Here is an 11,485-nt window from a genome sequence, read left to right as displayed (position 1 = left end):
GCTCATGTCTGGCTCTATATTAAAATCCATATCTGTACATATCCCTTTCACCCCATGGTGCCACTGGGCTCTGACGGGTCATTACTAGGACCAACAGTGTTCCCAGCACTCATGATTTCATCACAAGTCTTGTGATATTTTGTTTGTTTCTCTCTGAGATCCCTGTTCCTGGAGCCCAGGGGTTACAGGAGAATCTCAGCTTTCATTAAAAGAAAAAAGTTTCTAGATTTCTTTGGTGTTGAGAAAAGCTTGAAAATGTGACCTGAATGTATCCTAGAGGCTAGGAAACCAGAATGCAAAGAAAAAGAACTCAACAGTCATTATTTTCGTAAAATCTCACAATTTGGGGGCTGTTTTCATGATTTTGGGGCCTAACTCATAAATTTTGAATACTTGGGGTGGATAAATATTGAGGATTCCTGGAAACCTTTTGTCTTGGTTAATTACATCCTTTTCAAGACCTGCAGTCCTGGAGCAACTCCTCAGTTCAAATTCAACTCTGCACGTGCAGGCTTGAGGAATTCTGTTAGGAATGCAATGCTTCCATTTGTCTGAGCAATCTCTCTCTTTCTGCGTATCCCCAAAACTGGTGAGGCTCCAGCAGCAGGAGTGCAGGTGTCCTCTGCAACACTAGAGTCCCTCCCAATATGCTTTAACTGTTATATAGTAGGAACATAGAGGATAGCTCTGTTTCCATGGCCTGACTTTGACCCTGCCAAAAAGGGGCCAGGAACCACTGAGAGAGGTGAGCATGGGTGCAAGGTTTGCATAATTTTTGGTGGTGCCCAGAATAGGTCGAAGCAGAGCCTTCCCTTCCATAGGATGTACTTTGGGGGGCCCTGCACTTCTGGGGAATACAGGGTCCAGGGCGGCCTGGGGGGCTAGCAGGGGGCTTGGCATCAGCAGCAGCGAATAACCCAGCCCTGGCCCACCCTGCTCCACTCCATCAGCTCCTGGCATCACTTGGGGGAGGGGGCAGGAGCCAGAAAGAAGTGGGGCAGGGGCTTGGGCGAAAGGGTGGAATGGAGTTGGTGAGGGGGTGAAGCATGGGTGGGAAGAGGTGAAGTGGGGGCGGAGCAAGGGTGGGAAGAGGTGGGGTGGGATGGAATGGAGTGGGGTTGGCTAGGGCTGGGTTACTCACTGCTGCCAGCGCCAGCCCCTCTACTAGCCCCCCAGGCCGCACTGGACCCCATATCCTCCTGCAGCACGGGGCCTCTCAAAGCATGGGGCCCGGGACAGTTGCCCCGGTCCGTCCTATGGATGGGATGGCTCTGAAAATATAAGTGGACCTGGGCCCATTTTCCTGAATATGGGGGAACACGAGCATCACAGGCCCATATAACTCGCTGCCTAAGGAGGTGAGTTTATGGTGTGTATACATAGCCCACAGGTACTGGAGTGAGTCAGAGGACAGGGAAGAGATTGCCAGCTACTAGGAGAAAAGTGAATAGTCAGCCTCTGACAGGCTACAGCTCAAGCACAACTGACAGTCCACATGCTTCTCTAAAGTGCTGAGGAGGAGTAGCATAATTTAATTGGGACTCTGCTCCCCACCCCATTCACTCAGGATAGCCTAGAGGGTGACGTACCACATGGTACTACCATGTCTGCTACCTCAAGTGCTGCCCCATGACTTATGGATCATAAACTGATAAGGAAAAGCAAAGTCACCTTCCCTCAGGCTGACTTGGCAGGACCTGTGAGAGTAGAAAAGGGGTGGGAAGCAACAAATGCAAACGCACTGTGTTCCCAGAGCAAAGAACGCCCCGGATTTCAGCAGAACAGAGACAGGGCTGCCCAGGGAAAGCGGGGTGGGGGTGGGGAGTCAAGTGGGGCAACTTGCCCTGGGTCCCACAGGGGACCTCATGAAAATGTAGTATTCTATAGTATTGCAACTTTTTTTTATGGAAGGGGCCCCCCAGATTCCTTTGCCCCAGGCCCCTTGAATCCTCTGGGCGGCCCTGAACAGAAAGAAGGGGTCTAGGCCCTCTGGCCATGCATGGGTCCCATAGGGGTTGCTCCGGCTTTCTGTAGTTTCTTTCTACATACCATCATTGACATTAATCCTTCCAATTATATAGGGATTAATGGCATCATGGAATCTATGACATATGCCAGCAGCATCTCCCTAGGGAGCAGAGCAAGTTCTTCCAGACTGTTTTGATAAGAGAGCTTGCTGCAAAGAGCAGGTTAATTAATAGCAATCTGGACAAGAGGTGGGGGAAAATTAGAGGGTGAGAGGAAACAGAGAAGAGGTGAATTACTACCCAGAGACTGAAAGAATGACATAAAGACAGACAGAGATACTGTGAGCAAGAGAGAGAGAAGTGATAGTCTTGTCTACACTAAAGAGATGTGCGATCACCTGAACTTGCCTGTACCACATTTGGTGACCATACACTGAAAGGGTTCCAACGGTTGACATATGTATCAATTAGAATTGATTCCAATAAGGCTAGCTATCATGTTAGTCTGTGTGGTGCCCGTTTCAGTGTGGACAAAAATTGCAGACAGAATAGCATGTGGGGCAAACACTGTTCCACACTACGCCTCTCATTGCTGAGGCGGTCTGCCTGCTCTTTTTGCTGCACTCCACTGTACACAGACCTGCCTGGCTGGATGCCACTTACCTATACAAATAGCTCTGCACACACCATAGAAGTCAGCTGGAACCTTTGTCCACAATGTGCAATTTCTTCTGCCAGAATAGCACTTCCACCATGATCAACTTTGTTTTAGTCATGCTCTTGATTGCCATTACCGCATGTCTCAGATGAGACCTTTTTGTGAACAGGCTTCCGGCTGGCCCGCTGACATTTGGGCCCTGAGAAAAGAAGGAGATCCAGACCCATCTGAGCCTTGTAACTAGCAATATACTGGCCAAACTCATGCTGTGAGAACAGCAAAGTCCTTAAAGTACAATATAGCAAGGCCAAGAATAATCAGTCCAGCTCTTCATAGGAATTCTGCCCATTTTATGATTAACTTAAACAGTCCATCAGGACTCTCTTCTCACTCAGCTGGAGATCCTTAGACAGCCCCAAAGTGCCTTGAGATGTAGCCATGGGGTGGGCCAGGAGCCAGGAAAAGAAAACACCCCCCACACCTCCAATTAGGAAAAGTGGGGACCAAGGATCCACATCAGAAGATACCTAGTATGTTGCCAGGATTACAGGAGTTCTGGGTGGGAGGGGAAGGGGAGATTGCAAGAGTGTACAGTGCAACCAAGCCAATCTATCACAAAGAGGAGGAATCTGGGGATGATGGACCCTCTGCAGCAAATATGTAGCTTTTTATTATAAAGCATATTAATGAGGACTGAGTTTGCCGATGTGGGGGGTGGGGTGGGGTGGGGTGAGGTGGAGATTTCCAGATTCCACATACACTGTCATTAGTGTCCATGCAGGGGTGGCTCTAGGCACCAGTGCAGCAAGTGCGTGCCTGGAGCAACAAGCCACAGGGGGCAGCCTGCCGGTCGCTGTTAGGGCAGCAGGCAGGTGGCTTTAGGTGGCGTGCCTGTGGGAGGTCCGCCGGTCCTGCGGCTTCGGTGGCAATTCAGCGGCTGGTACGCCGATGGCACTGCACCAGTGGACTTCCCACAGGCATGCTGCCAAATCAACGTGACCGCGGACCACCCGCAGGCATGCTGCTGAAAGCCACCTGACTGCCATGCTTGGGGCGGCAAAAACCATAGAGCCGCCCCTGTGTCCATGAAAGGTTAGATACAGCTTCACATGCAAGTGGAGGTGTCCATGTCTCCCCTTGCACATAACACCTCCTTCCTTCATGGTCACTGTACTAACCACCTGCAAAGCCTTTTCTTTCCCACCCATCCTGTCCCTTTTTAAATCCCTAGGTATTGGAATTTCCATGGACTTCCCAATTTGGTCCACTGTTCCCAGTCATGGTGATGTGACCAGCTCAGTCCACAGCAGCTGGCTGAGCCATGCCGCATGGAGAGATTCTAAAGGGCAGACAAATGAAGAAAAATGCCAAAAGTAACACCAAATCATCATGTAAAGGGCAAAAAATAGGAGCATTTTATTGCAAGAAATTATGTGTTGGCTATGATAGTCAAAATATTTACACTGCTTTGTGTTTCTGAGTCCATATGCCGGCCATCAGCAGCAACAGAGACATAAATGCTTGACTGTGCATTTACAATTGCATTACAATCTGTCTGCCTCATGAATGCATGACGGTCAGTCCTAAGCAGATTCAGTCCAGCTATTTATGTAATTCCGTGAACACTCTATATAGCAGATATTGATAAAACTGATGTGCAGGTAACACAGGCCATGACTAGTGAGATAAAAACAACAATCCAGCAGAGAGATCTATTAATTCTAGCCTTTATTTGAGCCTGATCTTCAATGCCAATATCCAGAAATCTTTCATAAAACAAGTCAGCCAATCTCACTATTACATTTTTAGGCAAGGCAAATTGCTCTCCACTTATCCCAAAATCTAATAAAGCCTCTCCTCCAATAACTAATGCCTATCTACCCAGCTTTCAACTCCCTGACGACTTTCTTCTTTCATTTGCTGAGATTCCTAACAGGTATTTTCTAAGGTCCTGTTTGCTTCTAGTAAGCAAACCCTTGTCACTCCATTTGCAATGACCACCACATGCATTCCACTCTCTGGGTACGTCTACACTATGGGATTATTCTGATTTTACATAAACCGCTTTTGTAAAACAGATTGTATTAAGTCGAATGCACGTGGCCCACACTAAGCACATTAATTCGGCGGTGTGCGTCCATGTACCGAGGCTAGCGTTGATTTCCAGAGCGTTGCACTGTGGGTAGCTATCCCATAGCTACCCCATAGTTCCCGCAGTCTCCCCTGCCCCTTGGAATTCTGGGTTGAGATCCCAGTGCCTGATGGGGCAAAAAACATTATCACTGGTGGTTCTGGGTACAGCCTCACCCCTCCCTCCATGAAAGCAGCAGACAACCATTTCGTGCCTTTTTTCCTGGGTGAACTGTGCAAATGCTATAGCACAGCAAGCATGGACCCTGCTCAGATCAAGACCACAATCGTGGACGTTGTAAACACCTCCTGCATTCTTGTGCAGTCTATGGTGAACCAGGACCTGCAAAGCCAGGCGAGGAGGAGGCGGCTATGGCATAGCGGCAACGAGAGTGATAAGGACATGGACACAGAATTCTCTCAAACTGCGGCCTCCTGCGCTTTGGAGATCCTGCTGGTAATGGGGCAGGTTCTAGCCATTGAACGCCGATTTTGGGCCTGGGAAACAAGCACAGACTGGTGGACCGCATAGTTTTGCAGGTTTGGACGATTCGCAGTGGCTGCGCGATGAAACTTTCGCATGCGTAAGGGCACTTTCATGGAACTTTGTGACTTGCTTTCCCCTGCCCTGAAACCGCCATAATACCAAGATGAGAGCAGCCCTCACAGTTGAGAAGCGAGTGGGAATAGCCTCTGGAAGCTTGCAATGCCAGACAGCTACCGGTCAGTCAGAAATCAATTTGGAGTGGAAAATCTACTGTGGGGGCTGCTGTGATGCAAGTAGCCAAAGCAATCATTAAGCTGCTGCTACGAAAGGTTGTGACTCTGGGAAACGTGCAGGTCATAGTGGATGGCTTTGCTGCAATGGGATTCCCTAACTGTGGGGGGCGATAGATGGAACCCATATCCCTATCTTGGCACTGGAGCACCAGGAACCCAGTACATAAACGCAAGGGGTACTTTTCAATGGTGCTGCAAGCACTGGTGGATCACAAGGGACATTTCACCAACATCCAAGTGGGATGGCCAGGAAGGTTCATGATGCTCATGTGTCTTCAGGAACACTACTCTGTTTAAACGCTGCAGCAAGGGAATTACTTCCCAGACCAGAAAATAACAGTTTGGGGATGTTGAAATGCCTGTAGTTATCCTGGGGACCCAGCCTACCCCTTGATGCCATGGCTTATGAAGCCATACACAGGCAGCCTGGACAGTAGTCAGGAGCTGTTCAACTACAGGCTGAGCAAGTGCAGAATGGTGGTAGAATGTGCATTTGGCCGTTTAAAGGGTGCACTGGCGCACATTACTGACTCACTCAGACCTCAGCCAAACCAATGTCCCCATTGTTTATTGCTGCTTGCTGTGTGCTCCACAATCTCTGTGAGAGTAAGGGAGACCTTTATGGTGGGGTGGGAGGCTGAGGCAAATCACCTGCCGCTGATTACATGCAGCCAGACACCAGGGCGATTAGAAGAGCACACCCAAGAAGCGGTGCGCATCAGAGAAGCTTTGAAAATGAGTTTCATCACGGGCCAGGGTACGGTGTGACTGTTTGTTTGTTTCCCTTGATGACCCCCTCCCCTTGATTGACTCATTCCCTGTAAGCAACCACACCCCCCCTTCGATTACAGCTTGCTTTAAGGAAATAAAGTCACTATCGTTTAAAAATCATGTATCTTTATTAAAAAGTCATTAGAAAAAGAGGGAGAGAACTGACAAGGTAGCCCCGGGTGTGGTTTGGGAGGAGGATAGGAGGGAAGGAAAAGGCCACTAAAAATATTTCAAAGTAATGACAGCCTTTTGGTTGGGCTGTCCATGGGGTGGAGTGGGCAGGTGCACGAAGCCTCCCCCACGCGTTCTTCACACATCTGGGTGAGGAAGATATGGAACATGGTGAGTGGTGAGGGTGGTTACACAGGGGCTGCAGCAGCACTCTGTGACCCTGCTGCTGTTCCTGAAGCTCCACCAGACGTGGAGATGTCAGTTTGATCACGCAGCAGCCCCAGTGTTGCATCCGCCACACTGATCTTCCTGCCTACACCTCTGATCTTCTGTCCGCCACTCTCATCTCGAGTCGTCTGGTCCCTCCTGTCCTCACGTTCACTGGCATCTTTCCTGTAATTTGATACCACGTCCTTCCACTCATTCAGATGAGCTCTTTCATTGCGGGTTACTTCCATGATTTCCGAGAACATTTCGTCTCACGTCTTTTTTTTCCGCCTTATCTGAGATAGCTTTCGGGATGGAGTAGGGAGGCTTGAAAAATTTGCAGCTGCATGAGGGAGGTAAAAAAAGGGAGAGAAGTATTTAAAAGATACATTTTACAGAACAATGGTTATACTCTTTCACAGTGAACAACACTATTCACCTTACATAGCACATGTGATTTCACTACAAGGTCGCATTTTGCATCTTAATATTGAGTGCCTGCGGCTCTGGTGTTAGAGATCTCACAGACGCAGGTCCGGGCAGCAGAATTCAGCTTGCATGCGGCCATGGTAAGCCATTGTCTTTCGGCTTCTGCAGCCTTCATATACACAGTGCCCTCCTTTCCCAAATACCAAGCAAAAGCCCGTTCAGTGCTGCTTCTTTCCTGTAACACATGCAGCAGCAGAAACCACCCCCCCCCATCCAATTCTCTGGGATGATCGCTTTACCCCTCCCCCCACCCGCGTGGCTGGTATCAGGAAAGATCAGCTAATCAACCCCCTCTCCCCCCACCACGTGGCTGGTAGCAGGGAAGATCCCTGCTAGCAAATGCGAAAAAGCTCAGCGCCATTACCCCTCTCCCTCTCCCCTGCTTGGCTACCTGCAAGGAAGGATTTCTTTTAAGCAACAGGCAAACAGCCCAGTAGGAATGGCCATCTCTGTCCCCTTAATTAAATTCCTGAATTTCAACCAGGTTACCATGAACGATATCACTCTGCTGAGGATAACACAGTGAGATAAAGAAGGATGTTGCTTGAATGCCAGCAATCACCGGGACCATACGCAGCTAGGCTTTGTCATGCAATGTACCAGATTACTTGCTACTGCATGGCGTGGTCAAAGTCCTACCATGGAGGACGGAATAAGGCTGCCTGCGCAGAAACCTTCTGCAAAGGCTTTTGGAGTACCTCCAGAGAGCTCATGGAGATGTCCCTGGAGGATTTCCGCTCCATCCCCAGACATGTTAACAAACTTTTCCAATAACTGTACTGGCCGCGAATGCATCCCAAGTCCTCAGGGCAAATCAATCATTAAAAAAATGCTGCTTTTAAAACCATGTTTTATATTTACAAAAGTACACTCACCAGAGGTCGCTTCCATGGCTTCATTGTCTGGGCTACTGGCTTGGGAGGGCTAGGAGGGTAATTCCATCTGGGTGAGAAAAAGCTCCTGGCTGTTGGGGAGAACGGAGTGCTGTGTGCTCTCTGCAAGCTCGTCCTCCTCTTCCTCCTCCTCATCTTCCCATCCACAGAATCCTCAGCCATGGCTGAGATTACCACCCCCACCTCAGAATCCACGGACAGGGGTGAGGTTAGGTGGCGGCCCCCCTAGAATTGCATGCAGCTCAGCGTAGAAGCGGCATGTTTGGCCCTGCCCTGGACCTTCCGTTTGCTTCTTTGGTTTTCTGGTAGGCTTGTCTGAGCTCCTTAACTTTCACTCTGCACTGCACTGAGTCCCTGGTGTGGCCTCTCTGCATCATGGCCTTGGAAATTTTTTCAAATATTTTTCATTTTGTCTTTTGGAACGGAGTTCTGTTAGCACGGAATCCTCTCCCCATATAGCGATCAGATCCAGTACCCTCCCGTGCAGTCCATGCTGGAGCTCTTTTTCGATTCTCAGGAGACTGCATTGTTACCTGTGCTGATGACTCTGCGTGGTCACCTGTGCTGGTGAGCTCTCCACGCTGGCCAAACAGGAAATGAAATTCAAAAGTTCGCGGGGCTCTTTCTGTCTACCTGGCCAGTGCCTCCGAGTTCAGATTGCTTTCCAGAGCGGTCACAATGGTGCACTGTGGGATACCGCCCGGATGCCAATACCGTTGATTTGCGGCCACACTAAGCCTAATCCGATATGGTAACACCGATTTCAGTGCTACTCCTCTCGTCGGGGAGGAGTACAGAAACCAGTTTAAAGAGCCCTTTATATAGATATAAAGGGCCTCGTTGTGTGGATGGGTGCAGCGTTAAATAGGTTTAATGCTGCTAAAATCGGTATAAATGCGTAGTGTAGACCAGGCCTCTTGCTTTTTCATTGCCTGCCTATTCTGCTATTGAATAAGCTCCCTCACCGCATCTTACTTTTTTAATTGGTGTATAAGGATTCTAATTGTATGTCCTCCCCATTTTCATCTCGTGAAGGAGCTAGCATCCAAAGAATGAACAAAAGCATTACTTTTATCTCATGTTTTGGTATATCAAGGACTGTATGGGTAAATGCTCTGATTATAACGCTGGTGTTTCCTGTTTCCCAGTACAGTGTCTGTCCCAGATGGTGGGCCTTCTGGTAGGACCAGGCAGGCTGGCTCCTTGATCATGGCAGCCTAATCATTTTGAGGGCCTTCTCATGGAACTGCACATGGACATGAATAGGAACTCAGAGCAAACATACCCCCTTGAGGAGCATAAATGATGGCCACCATCCTGGCCAGTACCCTGAGGACTGAACTGGGGATCTCCAGAGGTAACAATAGTGAGTCTCTATAGCTTGCGTTAAGGAGCCAGGATCTCAAACTTGAGCGCTATAACAGATTCACCTCCCCTCTTGATTGGGCTCAGAGCAGGCCACAGGCCACACACTGACCAGTAAGTTACATGGAGGATGAGTTTCACCTGCGAAAAGCGTGAAACACTGTTAGAAAGACAGGAACAATATCAGTAGGAGGACGGAGAATGAATGCAGGAATACCTAATGACCAAGAGGGAGAAACCTAGGAAGCACAGAGAATTCCAGTGGAGCAGCATAATGACTTTTTAAAAAATAGCTAACAAGAGCATTAACACAGCAACTGGCCCTTGCATCAACTCTTTGTATCCAATACCATGCTCTTAATAATCTAGGTAATTCATCATATTATCCTGCCCTTTATTTTCCTGCTCCCTCTCAAACTTTCCCCAGGCGTTCACCTTCATCACCAGAAAAAAGGGAAGAAGAAATATTTATTCTACTTTTAATTCTTTTTGGAACAAATGACTAGCCAAAATTCAGGGTTGAGTGGGTTATTAGAAGGAGAAATTAAAGTTGGATTCAGGTATTTCTTTGGTGCAATCCATTTTCTTTACAAAGAATGTAAAGGTGCTGTTCCCTGAATACAGCGGGAATCAATGTATTTGCTCATTGCACCAAGCCCCATGTTAGCCAGCACTTAGCCCAAATGCTCTCTCTCTCTATACTTTTGCTCAGGACCACATTTCAAGTGTTTCATAGAATCATAGATTATTAGGGTTGGAAGGAACCTCAAGAGATCATCTAGTCCAAACCCTTGCTCAAAGCAGGACCAATCCCCAAATCTCTAAATCCCCAGTTTGTCCTGGCTTTATCTTTGGCATTCAGATGCTTCTCTGATGTTTCTCTTTTTCTGCTTCTCTCTCATTAACATAGCCACATCGCTCCAAGCCAATCAATTCCCTGCTCCTGAGTTTATTAGATCACAGAGGAACCCCACTGGGCTGTATAGTTCAGCTTCTTCTCCAGCCTTGCATGTGGCTTTGTGTTGGGTGGAGGTCCCTATTATTTCAGCTATCTGGTTCCATAAAGAAACTTAATTGTTTCTTACATTTGTCAGGAATGAGGAGTTATTCTTTCATCCATCAGTTTCAAAGAGGTTTAACCCAATCTATAACAATAACATTGCTATTGTCCAAAGGGTTTTTATAGTGTCTACAGCCAGCCTGCTAGTGTGTTAAAATATATAACAAAGCATGTTTTTAACATAAAAGTGTCCATGTTCTTTTCACATCAAAATGCACAATACAGAAGGCAGATATGATAATGACAACCTTAATTGCTGAAAAGTCACTACAGGTCCAGAGCCATTTCCAGCTCATATTCAGTCTCCGAAAAACACAATCCTGGATCTGCTTGGTGTACAGATGAACCTTCTTCTCCCCAGGTTTGAGTAATCAAGACAAGACTGCACAAGCCATGGCCCTAGTGAGTATACAGGGCCACTAATGTCACGGTTGTTCAGTGGGAAGAGAGTTCAACATCATCCACTATTGAAAAGTCCAGAATTTTTGGAAATCCTATCATCCATTTTTCCTGGTTGCCCTATGTACATATCCATGAACCTCCTGGCACTGGCATTGGCACTGGCACCAAAGGAGTTATAGGACTTTGGGGAGCTTCACAGGGAATTCTAGGACTCTGACCTCTTCTTCCATAATTTCCAAATTCCTGAGAATTCCAGAAGACCTTTCAAAATCTCCTAGAATCCACCACTTCTGGGAGCTGTGCCAGGAATTGTGGGATAAGCACTCGGAAAGCAATATTACTGCAGTGCTGTAGAAGAGCACTTGTGTACATGAGGGACAAAATTCCAAAGCTCCATCAGTGTGGGTGCAATGCTCTGTTGGTGCTTAGCAATGGCGAACGTCTCTAGTGAAGGCACAGCAGGGGAGACAGAGAGTCATCTCCAAGTCTTGTCTACAGTGCACATATTCCACTGTGCTGACATGGTTTCTGAAACAATGCTCAAATTCGTTTATCCTTGTCTATACTGCAGCTAAACTGTATTCAGCACTGC

This window comes from Chelonoidis abingdonii, chromosome 1 (genome assembly GCF_003597395.2).
Source record: "Chelonoidis abingdonii isolate Lonesome George chromosome 1, CheloAbing_2.0, whole genome shotgun sequence".
Lineage (NCBI taxonomy): Eukaryota > Metazoa > Chordata > Testudines > Testudinidae > Chelonoidis > Chelonoidis abingdonii.
This window is presented reverse-complemented; position numbering follows the sequence as displayed.